At 40.1% G+C, this 22,595-nt stretch overlaps 1 protein-coding gene across 4 annotated transcripts in view; it reads right to left on the bottom strand.

The window, feature by feature from the left end:
- il1rapl2 (interleukin 1 receptor accessory protein-like 2) overlaps window positions 1-22,334 on the bottom strand; it is a 373,733-nt gene extending 351,399 nt beyond the window's left edge. For 2 of the 4 annotated variants that reach the window (XM_034597454.1, XM_034597453.1), the window contains exon 1: window positions 21,594-22,334. The gene's annotated coding sequence lies outside the window, so the exon portion shown is untranslated. The remainder of the gene's footprint in view (window positions 1-21,593) is intronic. The other 2 variants (XM_034597457.1, XM_034597458.1) reach the window with 1 other exon arrangement.
- Between the last annotated feature and the right edge of the window lie 261 nt (window positions 22,335-22,595).

Genomic DNA, 22,595 nt, shown 5'->3' with positions numbered 1-22,595 from the left:
AAATAATCTGTTAAAAAGAAAATCTGTGATTTAACCATGGGACATTCAAACCCCAATTCACAAGACTGACTGACATTTACCCTGCACCTCAATATACCATCTGTCAGCAGTGTGGCAGTAGAAATACTACTAGTAATATTACGTTAAGCCATCATCACTAAAGGTGGAGACTCACAAGGGATAGAAATATATTACATGACACTAAACCAGAATTTGTATGTTGACTGAGCCATTTGGATTAGATGTTGAAACAAGACACACATAATGGCTATGGTTCTATAACTCATTGATGACTGACATTTAAACATCTGGCTAAACATGCTGGTGGGGGAGATCGCAACTAGGAGACCAGTGAGAGGGAAGGACCGGTGGGTAGATGGACACAAGGCAGCATCTTCAACCTAAAGTGTGGTGATAAGTGTGGTTCATCGAAAGCCCTCCTACAGTGTAGAGTCACACAAAAACGATTAAAAACCTCACAAAATGTTTTTTTTTAACTGTTTATCTAATATCTCTGCTGGACACATTAAAACTCTTCCTCGCTTTCTTCGTCTTTTTCTCCATTCCCCCCCCCCCTCCATTCATTGTTCCTTTAGGAGCCTGAGGAGAGACCAGCTTGTCATTGTAGTGATTTCACCATCTCCCTCCAACTCACTGTTCTTTTTCCTCTGTAACCTGCTGCCTGTGTCTGCTCCTCGTGTAATGTTCAATAGTCGTAAATCTACATCCCAGCATGTTTCTTTGACAACATGAGACATTTATGAATAATAAATGGATCCTCTCCGGCTTCCTATTACTTATTGACATCTTGTGTCATCTTAGAATAAATGAGCGGGATAAACGGGACTGTCGAGTTGTCATTATGATCATGTCATGTTCGCCTTTTGTACGTGTTTGTTTTACTTTCAAGTAAATAAGGGAGATTTCTGGTTCCTTTATGTCATTTATGTGTTTCTCGTGACCCACTGAACTGATTATGTCAACGAGCGATTGCACATTTTTAAAGCTCCTTATGGGACAGCGTATTGTTGGATAACAAATCGTGAGGAAAGCAGGGGAAAGGAAATGTGTCAAAACTGACAACAACGATGTGATGTATTACGCATGTGGAAATGAGTGGGAAGAAACTCCTTCTATGCATTTTTCTCTCGCACGTGTTATAGAGAACAGAAGAAGAAGATTGGATCTTGGTCAAACCCTGCCACCCGGCACCTGACCTACAAGCTGTTTGATTGGCTGATCTCTGCCCATCCTTTTCATACCACCAATCATCATGACAGACTGGAGGGAGTGACATACACTAATATAACGTGGCTTGATGTCTGTCAGCAGATTATGTCATTATGTCAAATGAATCTCAAAACAGCCGTGAAGATGTCAGATGCCAAGAAAAGAACATGTGGGTTGTCATCACTAACGTATCTCCTCCTATTTATTATTCTCTTCTCTTCACATTCTCCTCTGACATACAATAATTGATTCCTGTGAGGGAACTTATTATGTTTGGTAGCTTTATGTCCACCGATCAAATATTCATCAGTAATAGAGTCAATCCAAAACATGATGGACAGTGAGGTTAATAATGAATAATGAATGAATCATGCACAATGAGAGGTTTTGAAATTAATATTCAGTTTAATTCTCTCACATTGATTCGGATGTAATCAGATGTTCTTTTTTGGGGGGGGAGTATCCAATTGAGATCAAATGACAAAATGTGTCTAATGAGATTTTGGATCGAATATAAATCAGAGGGAATTATTAATTTTGTACTCATGTAGGATGTGTTGTGCAGAAACAAGTTTCCAAATTGGCAAGGTAAATATTTTTTATGTTGTTTATAAAGGCAAAAGCATTCAGAAACTGGCCCAGGACACCTGAGGGTTATGGCCAGTTCCAGTGGTTTCTATCACTCATCTACAGCAAATCCCATTGTCCAACAGCTCACACAGCTCCTACGGATAATGTCATCTAGCAGCTCCCTGTGAAGAGTTTGGCAAAAAAAAATCTGTAATTTCCAGACAAATCTAAGAATGGAAAGATATAAAAACAAATAAAAAGAAGTCACTATGATGTCACGTAAAATGATCTCCTTGTATGAAGAAAATATAGCAAATCTGCCTTCAACAGTGAGAAGATGAAGATGTACACAATGGTGAACAGTTTAGCATCTTAGCATGCTAACAATTGCTAATTAGCACAAAGAACAACCAAGGGTCCTGGGAATATCATTAGTTTTGCAGATATTTCACAATAAGCCACTGTATGAGACGAATAAATAAAAAATAGATAAATAAATAAATTCAAAGATTAAATATATTTTTAAAAAATGAAAATTTACATTAAAAAAAAAATAGTTAAGGGGTTGCCAAACACTGAATCTATTTTGTAGCAGGAAGGGGAATAGCAGCAAGTGGCAGCTCCCCCAAAGCCCTGCATTGGGATTTTCAATCCGCTGGTAACACCGTGAGAAACTTTGGGGCAGGTTCAACCACTAGTCAGGAAACTGAAACTGGAAGTCACAAGTTAATACGATTTCTATCCAAAGTCATGAGCTCTGTTCATTTATGTTGATGATGTTTTTATTTATACAAAAAAATTCATGTATATCCACATATATGAAGTTTCTTTGAGCGGAGATGACATTTATCTTTGCGTTGTTCATGTTTCTTAACAAAGCCTGTTCTCCTTCTACTAGGTCCTAGAAGTAGCTCATGAGGAGCGCTGTAGAAGATGAACGTGTCAGCAGAACACAGGACCTCTACACTGTCTTCCATGTGAAACTAAAAGCCAGTGTTGTTTTTTTTATATCCACGACCATTCCACAACCTTAACTGTGTGTTTGTGATTCTTACCTTGACTACAAAGACCCACTTTACCTTCTGCTGGCTATACACTATAATAGGTCGTACCTGAGTGTAGGGACAAGTCACCTCCAGTATATTATTGTTTGGGTGAGACCACTTGTTGCATTGTGGTGTTTCAGCGAGAGCATATGACCACGGCATGACAAACATTACAGGAGACATGTATGCTGAAAGGTTAGCAAAAATTAATCAGTTTAAAATTATCAGTGAGTGTGAAAATACTTGTCAAAGTGGTCATTCAAATTACAGCCATAACATCAGCGCTATGATTGTACCTTTACCTGTAGCGATGACCCACGGCTCTCACATGCAAACCCAGAGACAACGAGGTCCCCCCGTGACAGTGTTGATGACGATGGTGCTAAATTTAAACGATGTGTTGATGTGTTTGAGGCAGCAGTCATGAAATTAAAGATGACGTGAAGAGTTGAACACAACAGACATTTAGTGCATCAAATCGAATCTTCTATGACAGCAGAAGGAAGAAACACTTTTATAAAAGCTTTATAAATTCTTAGAGTTAGTGCTTGACCTATAGGATTCAGTGGTTAGAATAATTAGTCAGTGCAATTTCTTACTAGAATAAAAATAAAACATAATACATATTTTGTTAGTGTAGCAGAGGGACAGGCAATAAAACATTATCAAAAATGTAATTGTTATCAATTGCTAACACATATATATATATGTATGTATACATATATATATATATGTGTATATCGATATAATACAAATTCATTGTGCAATCCTAATGAGGACACATAACACAAAATTGGTTGACCTCAGAATTGTGTTTGTCATTCTCTGCTCATAAAGAGTTCAAAGCCACAACCTTCAATCTCGAGCAAAAACTAGTCTGAGAACTTAAAAGAAATGATACAATTACATTTATCATGATACTTGTATATCCACTATGATTTTTTTATATTGATATAGTTTTCATATCAGTTGATATTGATAATTATCAGCACATACATTGTGGTGGAAATTGGTCGACAAACGAGGTTCTGAGAGAGGCGACCTCAGGATCAACTTCTGCAAGACATGAATAGACAATGGGCTCACATGCTAGACAGTGGGTGCACGCTGAAGGATATATTGAGCTGTACCGTAGATTAAAATGTCTGCTGTAAGCATAACCTAAGAAGTTATTAAGTAACTTTCCATTAAAACATCACTTTAGTTGTTTTCTAAAAATATTAATAATAATAATAATGTGACATTTATCCGGATAATTATCAATATGAAATTATATTAACATTTGTATCTTGATATAATGTTTTGGCCACATAGCAGAGTCTTAGTATAGTATTCTACAATGAAATACTGAAATAATATAAAAGTAGAGGAGAATGAAGGATTACAACAATAAAATACAAGGTACATTCAATCCTAAAGTTTGAAACACACTTCTAAATGCTAGCTGTGGCAACAGTTCTGAATAAGTGTGATCCATAAATAATCATAAAGGTAGTGGAAAGAATTCTAGGTCCAAACTTTACTTTTAAGAATTGATCATCAGAGGCAAAAACCAGGTTTCTAAACAAATTTGTACCGAGTTCCAAGAGAAAACCTGTTTTAAATACAGCACCCAGCCACTCTGTCAGCACAAACTCATTCATGAGGAGAGATCTTGGTGTCTTTGTTTCCTGTTTGTGGCTGTTATGTCTAAACGTAATGGCAGGATAGAGAATGTAATCAAGGTGTTCTATATTACATTTACCATTCACATTCACATTCACTCCAAAAATACATTGCAGGAGTTCTACCCCCAGTCAACCTAAGTACAAAAGTTAAGTTTGATGGGAGTTTTGAAAAAGTTGTGTAAACCCTTTTACTTCATTCAAATCGGCATCAAAACAAAACACATATTGAACAGAAATTGAAGATTTTTTAACCTGTCGAAAAAGTACTTGGTGTCAGATTTGAAAACAGAAGAAACAGATTTACTGTAATTTAAAATAAGGTAGTTGTGACTGACAAATGTGTTTATGTTCCAATTCTAGACACATTGCAGTCTTTTCTCAGAAACCCTAATGTTAGTGATTTTAAGATCTAGCTTCAGTCCCAAAGAGGGTGTATATTTTGATTTACAAGATGGACTGTATATGAACACACATCATCTTTTTTCAATTGCAATGAACGCATTGCAAATTCAATTATGATGAATTTGAGACTGCTCATCCATCGGGAACCAAGAGAGGTGTACATAAATTGGGTGGTATTGATTTCACATTGAGAAATTTTCCACCAAAGTTAAATTTGTCATTAGTCAATAAACATTTGTCTGCACTTTTACATGCCCTGGATATTAAAAACTATGGGTTTTGGTTTTTACACCATACTTGAGCCATAATCAATGGCCTGAAAATAATTGAAATAGATGGGATGAAAGCTCCAGCATAGTTTATGCATTGTACAGTAAAGTGACTTTCAAACTGTGTTTTGTGAAGATGATGAAAGTGTGATGCTACAAACTAAATGCTTGCTTGCAGAACTTTGCCATTCTATACAAAATAATCCACAACTACCTCATGCATGTGGCGTTCGTGTTTACTGAGCTCTCTGCATCATTTCAACACAGCTGGGGATTTTTCAGTTGATCTCATGCATGACATGCGGGTGTTAGCTGGACATGGAAAAGTAAGAAAGTAAATCAATTGAATACATTTTATTCTACTTAAATAACAGAGGAAGGAGTTGGTTCAAAATCTAAACTGTGTTGTTATTATTATAATTAGCATTGGTGTTATTTTGCACATCGTGTCAAACTTGATTAACACTTTGCAGTTTTCATATTATTACTTAGAGTCTGTGAAACACACTTTCAGAGACTTTCAGCAAGGAAAATAATGCATAAATAAATAAATAATGATTGTCCCCCTCTGTAACAGCCCCTCTTCTAATGCTCCTCAAAACAAAACAATCCTTCAAAATGTCACATCGGACAGTTTTACCTTTTTGACACGAGTAAGGACAGGGCAACAGTGTAAACTACAACTGCTGCTTTTTACAAGGACCAAATCCCTGAACACGAGCAGACGAGATGAGCTTCAGGTCACACGTTGACATACAGTGTGTTTCAATTCAATAACAATGCCTCTGTGAAGGTTAGTGCATGTCTGAAAGCAGCTAAAGACACTGACCGAACCGGGATTTGAACCTGGAACTGTTTTGCCGTGAAGTGTGAGTGCTATTCACCGCCCGAACGTCTACCCCTCATTCAATAAAACCTATACTATAAATTTAACACAATCTCTTAACCTTAAAGAGGAAAGATGATTGTTAAGAGCGTCATGAGAGCAGGGAAACACAGAAACGCACGCACACACACACACACACACAGATTCCCTCCGCATCCCTTTTAAAACCTGCTCTATTGACATTATAGTGTTCCACTGAGACCCCTAAGAAATAATATGCCGACAAGATTTATTACAGACACACACACACACACACACACACAGTGCAATGGCAGAATATGTTTATCACACTCTCACACTGACAGGAACATATACATTATGATGCAAACACACCCACACGTACATACTTGGCAACATTTGTCGTGCACTCCCTCCCTCACACATACAGTAAGTACAGCATTTCCTCCTTCACACACAATGAAATACAGTGCTGTGCAATATTTGTGTTGCACACACACACACAAACAGAGTTGCAAGGGGAAAGGAAGCTATTTAAATGCTAAGTAAGCGGTCTCTCCCTTTCGGGGCGATGTGATTATACAGCCGATCTCATAAGCAATGCTTCACAACTGGATTTGCACATGTAGAACTTAATTACAAGCGGCCTCGCTCCTCTCTGTGTGTCGTATTCATGGGAGTATATCTATTGAGAGAGGTGGGATTAAAGCTATTACCGCACTTGTGTGTATGTGTGTGTGTGCGAGAGTGTGTTTGTGTTTGTAAAGCCAATCTATCAGCAGTTTATCCAAGATTAATGTTTACATAAACAGGTTTGGGCACCGTTGCCAGATTCTCTTTCTAAACTCTCTCTCTCTCTCTCTCTCTCTCTTCATTTTCCCTCCGTCTCTCATTCTTCGGCTTTGTTTTCATACGTGTGTGTCACACTCAGTCACACACACACACACACACTCTTTTGCTGACCAAAACAAGCTCCAGTTAGTGGATAAAATAGAGAAAGTGGAGAGTAAGCATATAAAGTTATTACTGAATAAAGTATTTTCATCATATTGTTTTTCTACCGCAGTAGGACATAATGGTTCAGGGTGGGTACTGCTCTGTTTACAACCAAAACACTGATAAACTGCTGGGAAATCACTGATCTTGCTGGTATGAATGTGAACATGAATGTGTTGCTTTCATTAAATCCACTGGGCCTCCTGGTGGAGCAGCTGTTACTGACACATACACACACTCCAGGTAACATTACCGATTTCCAGTCTCCCCCTGGTGGATTACCACCAGAGATGAGCACATTTCCACCCTCATTTTTAAAAAACACCTGTTTACCTCCGCTAAGAAGGGTTATGTTTTCATCTGCATGTGTTTGTTTGTCTGTTAGTTAGCTGCATTACACAAAAAAATAAAGATTACCACGAAAGGAGGATAGTAGGATGGTAGGAGGATAAAGGATGGGTCAGGGTAAAACGTATTCAATTTTTGTGTGGATCCTGACATCCGTGACATCATCAATAGTCGTCGCGAAAAACCAACACATCATCAGTAGGCATTGATGTAAGCAGACGAGACAAAAGGTTTTGCCGGGGATGTCATTGTAATAACATTGTTGGGATCTTAAATAAACCAATTCCATTGTTTGCAGTTACTAAAGTGACAAACATATAATATCCAAATAACATCTATGCTAATGCAGGTGATTCGATGACATTTGCCATTCATCCAATGGAAATAGAAAAGCTTGAATGCTCGGTATTATTTCACGTATGAATCAAAAGCACTCAGCTTCAGGCTGTTAGCAGTGGTCTGTATTCAACCCTCCCAGGATGTTTTGTTATTAGAGGAGCAGTTAAGTTCAGTAATCTCGCTGCTATACGCTGGTTAAATCAAGTGCATCATGTATCTTCAAAGAGGTGGGATGCGACATGAAATTATGTGAAAATACGGGATTATCATGAAAACAAAAAATCACTAGCATTCTAACGCTAGCATGCTAGCGATTTAAAAAAAAAAAATTTTGTGAAAACAATGATCATAATACATTAAAACGATATTACATGGATGTTTATTTACAATTATGATCTTAATTTCAACATCCTTATTAATGGACAAAAAACTACATTTGTGGGGTCCTCTGCCATCTTGCCGTGATTCACAAGGCATTCTGGGAAATTCTGCCAACCTTCGGTTTGAAGTGTGGGTCTGAAAAATCCTACACCCTACACCTAAATGCGAACGTGCAAAACAAAGGGGAAGGGCTTACGGCTAGGGAATAGGGGTGAAATCAGGGTCCATAAAGGGGCCACAATTCAAACAGAGGGGTCAATTATATGTCTTACATCCATGTACAATTCCTTAATCAGTAAGGTGCATATTTAAGTCAATGCTTGTTCACCATAAGCTCTATAGCTTTGAGCAAAGACACACATCATTGAATATGTTTTGAAAATTGTTATTTGTTCAACCACATTGTGTACTTCAAAAATACTTATATTTATTGTTAGTATTGTTGGTAAGTGACAATTTAAATTAAAAAATGTTTTTAAAGAGCACTGACAGGACAGGGCCAATAAGATTTCAGCTGGTCCAAGAGCCCCCCTGGCCCTGCCCCTGGATCCGCCCCTGGTATGTGCTCTCAGAGTGCTTTTATTGTTTAATGATGATTTTAATCACTAAAATCATGAACATTGTCCTGGATAAAAATGAAGAAACACACATCTTCTTATTACAGTGTTTTAAAAGCAGTAGGGATTGTTGCAGTGAGTGTTTTTTTCTTCCTATTAGGACTTTTCTAGCCCTGGGTTTTGCCTCTCAGGCCGCATAAAGCCTGCCCTAACTCATGAGGTTTGTTAGAAGGTGAATGAATGAACGTAATTTAGAAGACATTTCTCAGGACTGAAACAGTGATTGAAGATTTTTTTTTTTATTACAGCTAACATTTTCCTCATACACACTAGAATTTACCAGGAATAGTAGTTCTCTATGTTCTAAAGTTATGTATATAACATATCAATAATTATGTGTAAGGACAGAAATGTAAACGTTTTATTCAACAACTTCTTTGTGTACCCCCTACCCCTGAAACCAGAACTACCTTTCAGTCCCACTAGACTGTAAAACTATCAGACAAGGGCAAAGAAATCAATTTTTGCCAATAATGTAAAATACATTTTGCTTTGACAATGACACATTGCAGAGGCAAAGTTGTGCCGTTTTGTTTTATGGTTCTTTCAGACTCAGATTAACCTTGAAGTGGTCAAACTTAGCTGTAGCCAGCTGTTAGCTGTACCTTTGAAGGATGGCAGTAGTGTCTCACCTTTCTGTTTTTAACATCAATCATACAGACGTCTCACATTCCACAGTTAAACCAGTGCTTCACAAACTTCACTGGGATTACACTGCACTTGTAAAGGGAACTAATATGATTGTGGTGTTTACATGGATCTGGCTTTGCTGTCTTTATTGTATAACGAGCCAAATAATCACATTTGTGACGTTCAGAGACCCACATTAGTTCCATAACACACTGATCTGAGAAACATCGACCCTTAAAAACCATAAACCAGCAGCCAGACGACAGAGAGTCCTGGTTCTGACTGTGCCACTGTCCCAGTCTCCAGAGCTCGTGCCAGTGTGTAGACTCTGGCAAAAGAGGAGGCGCAGCTCAGCATCATAATGTTCCAGCTGCAACCAGCACAGTGTAGCTGTGCACATCAACTTGTTTTTGCATTTTGTCCACTCAAAGCTTGGTCGGATCCACATCTCATATTAAAATTCAGTCATTATGGGTAAAATAATCATTTAAAGTGTCATCAAGTGAATTTATTCATATTGTTACATCATGTAATCCATAGCTCTCATGAATCATTTTGCATTGTGGTCCAGCAAAACTAGAAAGTATGTTGTGTCTCTCCTATTGTCTGGGAAGGAAAAGAGAGATGAGAGCAGGAGGCAGGGATGGAAGAAGCCTCCATTCTTTATTTTCACTGGCACACACACAAACACACACACACACACACACACACACACACACACACACACACACACACACACAAAGAACACTGTTTCTATTTTCTGTTTCACTGAGGGGACTGAATAAGACGAATCCCCAGGGGACAAACAAGTTAACCTATCATTTTATCTCCACCAATTTTTCAAATGTTTACTCCAGAGAAGAGATGGCAGCGTCACGTGAGCTACACAAGGCCCGGGATTGGTTGGTTTACTGCCCCTACATCAGGAGACGCTGCCACCGTGTGTGCCGTGTATTGTAAAAGACCCGGCGAATCGATTACTAAATGAGTTACCAACTATTGTTATTATTGATTATAATCAATAAATCGATTAGTTGTTGCAGCCCTAGTCCCCACTACATAAATAATACCTGGATCTCCCACACAGTTGTGAATGAGTTGTGACTTGAATGACTTGTGAATGTATACAAATCTGTCATATCTAAATTATATGTGACACACACACATAAAAACTAAACTACAGTATTACAGTATTATAATAATAAATAATAAAAATAACTTTATTTGTATAGCACTTATCTAAACGAGCTTACAAAGTGCTTTACAAAACATCCACGGCAGAAAGAAGAATGAATTATAATAAAAAGTGTTCAATCCAGTTCAATTTGAAGGGCCACATCACAACATAATAAGGTCCATTAATCATAAGTAATGAAAACTCTAAATAATTATGTGCACTTATGAAGTTAAAATAGTCTTTCACACTCTGAGTGTTTGAGCTCTTACGTCACATGAGGCTGATTTCTGAGTAACCATCAGCACGAACACTGGCGCTCGCTGTGACTACGTGTCGTGCCTGGTGAATTTAATTAGCCCTCTGCTGATTCCATGCCATTTGAACTGGCTGCGAAATGTACAGTACAATCACTGACGATTTTAATTTGTAGTTGTCTTTGTTCAGAGTTGTGCCTTGACACCACTCACTGAAACAGCTAAGACGTGTGACAGGAGGTACGACGTATGTGAGGTCTGCTGAGCAGGTTTCTGCCATGTTCTGCTCAGGTATTACATTTCATTTCAACATAGAATACAAGTGACTCACAACAGTTACACATAACTATAATAATAATAATAATGATTTGTGACTCAATAAAAAAGCTTCAATAAACAGTACAGAATACTGAACGCCACACTGGCACATAAACGAATGCGAACAGTTCAAGAAGCAGCATTTAACCAAGTGACATCAAAATAAACTTGTAGCTCAAGTCTAATGACTCTTGACATCACATTGACTTGGAATGGTTTGCTATTCTCTCCAAACCCAAGATGGTTAAAAAGAAGAGTTCTCAGGAGTTTAAAGTGTCCACAATGACCTGCTACATCCTGGGTTTATGTCAGACTGGGCCTCTCCCCTCCATTCATTTCCTATCATGTCGTTAAAGGTTTTAAAAATGTATTTTCCTGACAACAGACTTTGTTTACTGATGATGCGATCATGCGGTGCTGTCAGAAATATTAGTTCCCAACTGAGAAAGGTTGGAACAACTGGAAAAGTTGGAACAACATTTTTGTCACGTTACTGACATCATTGCTTGTAAAATTAACATAATTTCACCAGACTTTTTAGCCAATACAGACATTGTTATGATAAGCGTGCGTATGTTTTAAATGATCTAAGTCTTTCACACTTTGTTTGCTCTTTGTTATTATGCAAACAATATGTTTACTGACTTTTTTCCTTTTAACAGAAACTATAGAAAATACGTACAATATAAAAAAATAGTACAAACCAATGGCAATAACCACTTCAGGAAAATGAACTGCAATTAAGATGAAGCAAGGATTCAAATAAAATATTAATGAAATGAACATAGACACATACAACAAACACACAAATATGAAAGAGGTGGCACAGAGGCCAAAAGCAAACAGAATTACCTTCAACATTATGATTTGATTAAAAAGGATATAAACCATGTTCAGAGGCAGAGAAAACTTACAGATATAGATTTAAAATATATAAAGACATATAGTATAGAAATTATAAAACTCTCATAAAACTGAATTTTTGGAAATGTGGATGAACATAATTGTAGCTATCAGATTTGTTACTGCAGCATTTACTCATAACTGCATTACCATAACACAACAGTGTTGTTTGCAAGTTGATTGCAACGGCTACTTAAAAGGTAAGAAATACCATGAATCATTCCTTGGAAAATGATTTAATTAACATCAAATATTCAGAATGTAACAAACTGATGAAATGTGGAACGTGCAGTGATAAGAGAAATCTCTGCTGTGTGCTTATGTGTGTTACCTGTCTCACACATTGTGAGCTTGATATCAGCCTGACCTCTTATCTTAAAGTTGTTTGTAACAAAGTGGAATCAGTGGATAAACGTGTGGAATCAGTTCTGCAGGACGCTGATCTCTGCCATATAACGGCTGCTGTTTTAGCTGGCTGCCGCTGCACTGTTGCTGCTGGGTACACTATTGCTCTATTTGATCAGAATCCATAGGGATTGGCCTGTCAGACCGCGTTAAGTCAACTAAGGATAGGCTCCACACACTGGTAGACGTGCTGAAGGGTGAACTGGAGAGGCACAGTGAGGCAGAGTGAGGGGAGGAGGGGTGAGCGGCAGAAAGGAGAGAAGACAAGGAGAGAGAAAAGAAAAAGGCATTCTGGGATAACAGTGAAACAGATTATTTAATCTGTGTGGTTTTTTTTAAACGCCATTTCTCTTTGAATACGTCATTGATATACAACAGAACTGGGACGTGACAACACAGAGGACTGTTAGACAGAGGGGGTGGGAGAGGGAAAGATGGAAGCACAGAATGAAAGGAAGCAGAGGAATACTGCGTGACATAAGAGAAAGAAGAGGATGAGAAAAGGACAGGGAGACAGTGTGTAAGGCTAAATGGCAAAAACATAAGCATTGATTTATTATATTACATAACAGTGATTATACTGTAAGTTTCACACTTGGTATGTGTATTGTTAAGTGCAGTTCCAAATTTTGTGCAATTTGGACAAGCGGCACCTTTAATATTAAATGTTTAATCAACAGGCAACCTTAGCTCTCATCAAACATAGGAGATGTTCATCACGACAATGGCTCTGCGTACTGGGTCGAGCTTCAGCCGACTTACTGCTGAACAAGTCTTCATGCTGCAGCAATGGCTTTTCATTTCGGGGCCCCTGATATCCAGTTAGAGTAGCCACACTGCCTGCGTGAAACCCATGTCTCAGGTGCGCCTCCCGTCGTGTGAGCCGCGCTGCTCTTCTAGAGAGTCAGGCTCTTACCTAGTGATTATGATATTAAACCACAGTTCCAATGTTTATCAGTTGAATATGGCACAGACATACATATTGACAACACTTCCTGTACTCTTTTCAATGTAAAATCACTCCAGTGTTACTGTTGACTGAATCCATTCATTTGTTTTAACAGAGTTTTTATCATTATTGCAGGACCAGCAGGTGGACGGCTTCTCACTGTAGAGTCTCTGCATTTAGTTGAGTCCATTGTCTTCTTTGATTAGAGGAAATACAGAAGTCACACCAGGATCCCACGTAACAGCTTTCTAAAATATGCAAAATGAATGACTGTATACAAATTCAGGGAGGGTCTGTATTTTGTTGCACATCGTTGAAAGGAGTCTTTCAAAGTTCTGAGCTGCCCGGTGGAACAGGAAGCAGCTGGTCAGTGGAACAGGCGGGATCGATATCAACCCATCTGGGTAACCAGGCAATCCTGACAGGTGATGTGGTAACTTTTCAAAGAAGGCTTTATAGATAAAAGATACAAGTCTTTTATGAGGAGAAGACCAACCAAACTTACTTAAAACACAGTGGTGTGTAGCATGTAGGCATCACATAGGCTTCAGTAGCAATAATTCTCGGGTCAGAGTGATAGACAGAGAGCTGAGTGGTGCAAGAGAGGAAAAGATCCATGTCTACAATTCACATCCCTTCATCCAGGACTGACATGAAAACTGCCTCAGCTCCTCTTTTCCACAGAATATGGGGCGAAATTAGATTGATTTGATTGAATGAGAGGTTTTCATTAACATGCTGAGATATTTATATTCTGTGACTATTAATCGTAGAAATCTTGGTCAAGTTTAGCTCTGGGAAATGGTAGGAACTCTATTTGACCAGCATTTGGTAAAGGTCTTAGATCTGTAAGAGAATTGTGTAAATGGTTAAAGATATGTTATCAGTCAATCATTACATTTTGTCATGTTTTAAGGTTAGAGTTAGATTAAGGGTAAGGCTAGAGATAGGGTTAGTAAGTATGGTTAAGGTTAGAGTAAGTCTCTCGGCAATCAATGTAATGTCCTCTGAAGTCATGGAGTCACTGTTTATGTGTGTGTGTGTGCGTCTGTGTGTGTGTGTGTGTGTGTGTGTGTGTGTGTGCGTGTGTGTGTGTGTGTGTGTGCGTGTGTGTGTGTGTGTGTGCCTGTGCATCTTGAACACTGTTTAACCCTATTTATAGAAGAAAGAGGGATAATGTAAAATGTATAAAGACAATTACATTGCCCCAGTTCTTGAGAGAAAATGTCTTCAAGCTACGCATGGAGTTTCTTGGAATCGCCCATTTCTTTGCCTGGGTAAAATAAGCTTGCTGCTAGCTAAGGTTTTGTACTTTTAAGGTTCTTTCAGACAGAAATCCAAGGCTTATACAGCATTCACCGTGACAACAGAATCTCAACCCACTTGTTTAGATACAGGTGCAGCTGTGCTCCACTGGAACAAATAATACATGAAAAAGCTGTCAGGGAGATAAAACACTTCTGTGTTGTTGCCAAGGTTTCCTCAACTTTCCACATCCAGGATGCAAAAGACAATTGTAATCACACTCTGGGATCCAGTCTCATTAAAGCATATTGCCTCTTTTGTCAAGTGAGGACGTGGCAGCGAGTGGCCTGCGACCACAACGTCCAACACAAGGACAGTTAATAGCTGCAGTCCAGACGCTGACTCGCGAGATTACTGATTACTGGTGTTTGCTTTCAGAGTGAGAAACACTAAACTTTGTAGCTGTAAACCATTTAATGACACTTGTGCACTTTTGGAGAAATACTGCAGCCTGAAGGGTAGAAAGTGTATTACCCATTGATGACGTGGATGGCAACAAATAACCACATCTAAATCACGGCGGTCTGGAAAAAAGCGTTTCCATTTGTGTGGCGTTAATTCATCATGAGTCAGAGCACATATACAAGCACATGGGAGGTCATCATGTGCAGCAACCTTCAACTGCACGGCCCTGGTTGAAACCCTCACATCAGCAGGGCTGCACGCTGCTGACTATGAGCAAGACACTGAATCACTGGATCCTGATCGGCTGCAGGGCTCCGATCTGAGCTGAGGCTGACCTCCACTGAGATGTGAACTGACCTACAGGCCCCATAACAGTTCATAACAACACGCATTACTGTTATTTCTTCCTGTCATATCTGTAGCAGTAATAAAGGTAACTTGTGCATGTTTTGTTGTTTGGCATTTCTTGTACCCAGAAATTCCTACAGATCCCACTTTGAAACCTGGAGAATCCAAGTCAGGTATTTTTTCCGAGTCCCTTCACTGCACTCCACTGCATTTTTTGTTGGTGTGTCTTTGTTGTTGTTCTTTATAAGACAACCACTAAATCAATGTGTGTGAATGGTTGTTTGTCTCTATATGTTGGCCCTGTGATACACTGGTGACCTGTCCAGGATGTACCCTGCCCCTTTCCATCAGTGTAAACTGGGATTGGCTCCAGCTCCCCATGTACCTCCAGGAGAAGTGGTATAATGGATGGATGGATGAATAGACAACCACCTGTGCGTAGCCTAACTCCAATCTCGTTGTGAAGTGAACTCACAGGTTTTTACACTTTTATGTTTTTAAGGTATTTTTGGGGGCATTTCACCTGTATTGACAGGAAAGTGAGTGTGACGGACGAAGAGAGGGGAGGACGTGCAGCAGAGGGCCGGATCAGAGCAGAACCTGCAGCCACAGCAGGAGGACTCAAGCCGCTGTACGCAGGACACCTGCATAACCAGCTGAGCTAGATTTCAACATTATTTAAATATAGTGACAGCCACCACAAGTTTCTCATCCAAGACTGTTGTTTCCAAGTAACTTTGTCGTCACAACCGCCGACTGCCTGCCACTCAATCTATCCATCTGGACAAAGTGGGAAGAAACACAAATGATGCTGAGTATCTTCTATAATGTTTGCTACATGCTTGGTACCTGGTATCTTTTGCATCATTTGCAGGGTGCATTAGCAGCAGCAAAATGTTGACTGCCAATAAATGAACTACTGGAAAGGACCCCTCCACTACGTCCTGTGTGATCACAAACAAACAGAATAGCCTGCTGTCCTCAGAGGCCTGTGTCGCTGCCCGGGACGCCACACACCCTGTTGTAAAACACCTAATAACAAACACAACTTAAGAGTAAAATAGATTTTACCTAAACACCTTAAAGCATACTTGCTGTTTTTCAGATATTCAATATGCAATTAACCACTGCACTGAATGAATGCATTCCTGCCTCCCACAAAAATGCCATTGAGCAAATTCTGTCATGGGACACAAATTAAAGACTCTTTGATCATGTCAGAAGGCATGACATTAAATTATACCAGAGTTTCAAGGAAGAAAAAGGATTCCTACAATTTGTGGCATCACTTTGATCAAAATTGCTCTTTGAAATCTTGCAACACACAAGTCATAATACTATCACACATTCCAGGCAGCAAGCGACTGATCTCTATGTAAAACAGAGGACGTGTAATCAGAACCTCAGAGGATCACAGAGATTCAAAGGAACAAGGTTTAAAGAAGGAAAACAAATAACAGGCCACCCACTTGTTTTTATTTAGCCTTTAATATCAATTTTCTTTTTGTTTAATTATTGTGGATGTGACATAGAGTCATGTTAGTAAATGTCAGCTGCCGAATGTCAAAGTTGTGAGTGCTGATACAAAAACAGTTCTTGAGGTATTTGCTGCTGAGAACATGATACCAGCGAAACATGTTACTGGTACATTGTTTTGTTTCTTACTTTTTTTACTTGTTATTGGTTTGGTTTTGGCAAAACAAATACTTGATTAGGTTTATTATAAAAAAAAACGAAAAGCACACTCATAGAATTAGATGTGGTGAGGGAACAACCAGGGTTCAGGGGAAATGTACTAATTATCTACTGAATAATTGTATTGAATTGTTTGAGTCCACGAAACACTTTTGGAGTCTCAGAGGTAAACTTTGTTGCAGCAGAATCCGATACAATTGAAGTCTAGACGTCTAGACTTCAGACGTAATAAAACAACTGAAAAAACCCAACATGCCTCCATACTGCTCGTGTGGGGTCCTCCAAGTGTTCGCAAGCCCCGACATTCATATTCGACTCGAAACGGCTGCACAATGGTGGCTCTCAAGAGTCTTAAACTGCTGACACGTCTCTTTGCCAAGCCTGTAGATTGGCTAAAGCATGTTTGGTTGGATGTGACTATAGACATGAAAAGGTAAACAGCAACGTGTCCTCACTGCTGTGGAGAACGCCTCCTTGGAACTGGCTTCTGTTCTTCAGCTCATTCCTGGAGAGATTTCCTATAAGTGACCATAAACTAGAGCAGAGCAAGAATAATTGGCGCAAACAGGCTGAATCTACAATATTTCAAATCTACAGTAATGGAGGTTATTGCTCTTCAATAGCATCTCTCTCTCTCTCTCTCTCACTCGTTCCCCCGCTGTCGTCTCGGCCAGTCCTCCTCCTCTCGTATATTTCCAGCGTTTCTTCGCGCCTCGTCATCCCTTCTACAATTTATGGATCTCTCTCTCCTCTCCCCTGTCCTCATGTCTCTAAATCTATCCTCCTCTCTCAATTCACTATATCTCCTCTCCTCTTCCTCTACCTCCTTATTAATCCCTTGTTCCATGCTTCCTACATTCCTCAGCCTCCTCTGGACTCTCAATTTTTGTCTTTCCCTTCATCATCCACTTCGCCTCAGCCACGACAAGACATTCATTTTTAAGATAAACGTCACTGAGCCGCACTTTTACTTTCGCTGCCTCTGTACAGATGTGTAAATGATCAGGAGGGTGAAAAAAAACGTTTAAAGAAACCTCCACAACTTTTGTAATTTGGTTCCCTTCATTTCAGTAAGTCGGCGGGGATCTAATAAATCACAAGAGCACCAGGTGACGATATGAATTAGTTTTAAAATGGAGCAATTATAATGGAACAGCAGTAAATCCCTCTGCTCCAGACTCCCCCTTTCTCTTCTTCTCTCCATCTCGTCCTCCACCTCTTCTATCTGCCTCCTCTTTGTAGAAAGTAACTTTACATGAGCTCAAGAACTTGAGCGTGGTAGACTTGTAATCCAAAACATTTATTCAGCAGCTGCACTTCAGATGAAGATTTTATATACAGCGTTCTGTTGGCAGCCGCTGCCCTACAAAATACGAGCGTCTCGTTGCTCTCCTTGTCACGTATCAGATGTCTATGAGTTGTTAGCTGCTACGCCAAGACGCTTCTCCTCCAGACTCCTCGGATGGTTTGATTTAAGTAACTGCTCAAGGCCCAAAGAGGTCAAATTATCCAATATTTCACAGGGGAAAAGTACAAAGTAGAGCTTTGTGTAGCAGAACTTTGTATCTACTTCTTCCCTCGCCCTTTAATCATCTCACGAGCCGTCAGATTTCTGTCCCGACCCTGGAGGAAGACTGGAGCCTCGTTTTTGAACCACAGAATAAAACTACATAACAAATATAACGTTAAAATGCTAATTCCACCCCAATCTTCTCCAGTAAAAAAGCTGCTTACACCTGAATGCAACAGTATCACGGTAACAGGGGTGAATCCAGGGGTGGTACAAGGAGCCCCTGGCCCCAGCTTGAATCTGATTGGCCTATGAAGTGCCCCTGTCCTGTCAATGGTTTTAATAAAAATTTAAAAAAACGAGTCTGTTACTTACAATAGTAAAAATAAATATAACATTTGTTCAGCATTTCAGTGTTTGAACAAGGTATATTTTTCAAAATATATTCACTGATGTGTGGCTATGCTCTAAACAGTGAACGACTTAACTGTGCACCTTGAATCAGGGTATTGTGCATGGATATTGGTCATATAGTTGGCCCCTCTGTGTAAAATTGTGGTCCCTTTGAGGCCCCTGATTTAAAAGAAATCCAAGATTGATGTCATATGTAACAATGCATCATTTAAAGGGAAATGTTTTACATATTTTGCTCTAAATACATTTAGAAACAAGAAGCCCCAATGCTCTGAAACACCCTAACCGAGGAAATAGGCTTAGTCAGAAGCGTCCGTTAAATCAAAGCTTTTATCATATCCTATTCCATGAATTTACCTAATTCTAGTTTTTATTATTGTATTGGGAGGCAATGCTTAACTTTCAGACATATTAAGTGATTTATTCTTTTATTTATTCTTTTACAACTAGGATGTTTTTTGTTTTTATGTTTTTTAAATGCATTTTACTTGTGTATATTTTATTTGTTAAGCACTTTGCAATTGTGTTCTAAAAAGATAGATATATATTATTTGGTGCTTGTAGTCAAACTGGACTTTAACTTGAAACTGTGAATCATTACAGGAATGTACTGGTATTTCTACCCGAGTACAGGAACTGAATACTTCATCCATCACTCTCTCTCTCTCTCTTTCTCAGTCTCCTCTCATCCTCTCTCATCCCTGTTGTAAACTACCGCCACCCCCCCCCCCCCCCCCAACCCCTCCCACTCCAGTAACAAATGACCAGCGCTGGTCAGTGTGACGGAGTCATTCTGCTGCCAGTCCACCTACCTACTCGTCTGATCTATACGACAGTGGCTTCACACTATAAATCACACACATGAATGCATACACACACACACACACCTGCAGTCTCAGACGGGTGCTTTGTTACTAAACGGCCAAGATAATTAAACCCTGTGCATCCCTCCCCTGTGTGTGTAGGTGTGTGTGAGTGCCCTGCTGTTGCATTGTGGCACACACACGCGCAATTAGACGGCACACGTCCAAACTGTCTTATTCCTCTCTCCTCTCTCCTCACACATACACACACACACACACAATCTCCCTTTCTCTGTACACACTCACAGAGAGAGAGAAACGGAGAGAGCGAGGGATGCAGGGAGGAGGGAGGGAGAGAATGCACCTGCTGGGCTGTAAAGCACTCAAACAAACCGCGTCTTGTGTTTGGGGAGACTTGAACAAATGGGAAAATTATACAGTGGAACCAAAATGGCACCCTTTCACCCAAAGGTGCATCACCCCAACAGGGCGATGGGAATTCATGAAGCGTATTTCTATTTCTCTTCTTATCCAGTCAGAATATGTCATGCACTTACAGTGTGTACACCTGCATGATTGAACTGTGGGGTTGAGGTATGATGTGGAGCATAACGGAGCAGGTCAGTTTATGTGATGACATGCAGAGATTACTGAGAGGGTTTATCAGGCCTGAGGGGACACATGGACCTCAGCTGCACCGTTAACATTTCATGGTTGAGACACAATCTGTGAAGATGTGAAATGACCACGATGAGATGCAGAAGCACCACGGAGACAAACAAAACAATCACAAAAAGATGCAGGGTGATTACAAAGAGGTGTACAATTTGTAGAGACGACACAGAGACAAAACGAAACAATCGAAACAATCAAGGAAACCCAAACCGACCGCAGATACAGAAAACGCAAATCACAAGGAAGTGCAAACCGCAAGGAGATGGAGAAAGACGCGAAGAGGAGAAACAACCAAAGACATGTAAAATCAGCACAAAGAGACCAAAATATGAACAGACACTTAAAAATGTGTGGAACTAGGTGATGTAAAACAACTCAACACAAAAACATTGACTCAGCTGGGGATTCCTCTGTGTAGGAGGGGGACATGTCCACGATGTATATGTGCAGGTGTCTCATAATCATCCAGAAAAATAAGGAAAAAGCAAATAAACAGAAATTGAAATTCTTGAAAAACACACTTCCGGCATTTTTTTGCTGACTTGACTTTAGGTGTGTTTATCCTGCACTACATCTCTGGCTGAACGCTCCTGCTCTCCCCTGGAGGGGATGTCTGTCACCCATGATGTCCAGCTGTCAGCTCACTCTCTCTATACCCACACACACACACACATACACACACACAAACACACACATTCACACACACACACACAGTTTGATGAATGAATAATGAGCATGACGCCTAACGGTCTAAAAGTGAGTAAGAACCAAAATAGTGCAATCAAAAGTGATTTTTGCATTTCTACAAGTGTGAGCTCAGAATATTGCTGACACACACGCGCACACACACACGGTCTCTCTTCCTCACACTCGTGCGTAAAAACGCTCTCTCGGCCCTTCGGTCTCTCACTTCTCACATACACCCACGGACCAGGCGCGCGCGATCACACACACACACACAGTAGAACGTTCACTTCTCTGTCTCTCTCTCTCTCTCTGTTACAACCCACATACACACGAACAGTCCATGAAGTAAACTCATCACACACACGTGCGCACACAAGCGTAAAATCGGAGCGTGGCATCCTCTTACCTGATCTACTGGAGAAACTAATCCTGGATCCGGTGCTGATGACCCGATCTTGACCAGAGGCAAATGTTTTCTGTTGTGTGTTTTTATAGATGAAATAATCCCACCTCGGGCTCCCTCCTCCGCCTCAAACCTGACCGGCGCTGTCCAATGTCTCCTCTCCAAAAAACGGAGGGGGCGATGGATGGACGGATGAAAACAAACTGATGAAGGAGGTCGTTTTCCTCCTCTAACCTCAGATGGGGCAGCCTCTCAGTGGCTGAAACACAGAGGAGAACCTCTTTCCTCTGCTCGCTCCCTCCTTCTCCAAGATGTTACACGACTAAAGTCTACTCCAGTCCTCCGCAGTTACGCATCCTCTCCTCCTCTCCCTCTCCCTCTCTTTCTTTCACTCGCTCTCCTCCGCCCTCTGTCTATCCCACTCGTTTCTTTCAGGACGGGATGTGGAGACAGAGACAAGTAGGCACAGACCTCTGCGCTCAGTCGGTGTCAGGCTGTGTCCGGGCAGTGGTGTGAAAGAGTCGCTCCACTTTGCGCAGCCAAAAATAACTTCCAATCTCCAAACTAGAATCCGGCGCAGCACTGGCACTGGGATAATTCCTATTACATTTCGTTGAATATTATTGCAGTGGAGGTCTTGTTACAATTATGATTTCATACTCTTACATAAGGTGCTTTCTGCCCTTTGCAGATCCCTGTGATGTCCGTGCAGGGGCTTTAATGTAGAAGCGGAACTGCTATTGTATTCTGCTGTACTTTAAAATATATCCAATATAATTTTAGAGATTTAAAGACATGCTAATGAGGATTATTTAAGAGTTACTTTGTTATGCTTCGTTCCAAAGGTTTATATGAAGGGTGAATGGGCAGGGAGCTCAGCCGGATGATTAATCAATCACCAGGTTTCCACTTCACAGGTCGGCGTCGTCAATGTATCGATTAATCAGTAAATCAGTCCAGATGTGCTGCTGGAGAAGAAACACTGGTGCCAGTAAAGAGAGCAGC

This window comes from Hippoglossus hippoglossus, chromosome 10 (assembly GCF_009819705.1).
Source record: "Hippoglossus hippoglossus isolate fHipHip1 chromosome 10, fHipHip1.pri, whole genome shotgun sequence".
Classification (NCBI taxonomy): Eukaryota; Metazoa; Chordata; class Actinopteri; order Pleuronectiformes; family Pleuronectidae; genus Hippoglossus; species Hippoglossus hippoglossus.
Note: the sequence above shows the minus strand (reverse complement) of the source record. Positions and strands in the feature narration are given on the sequence as shown.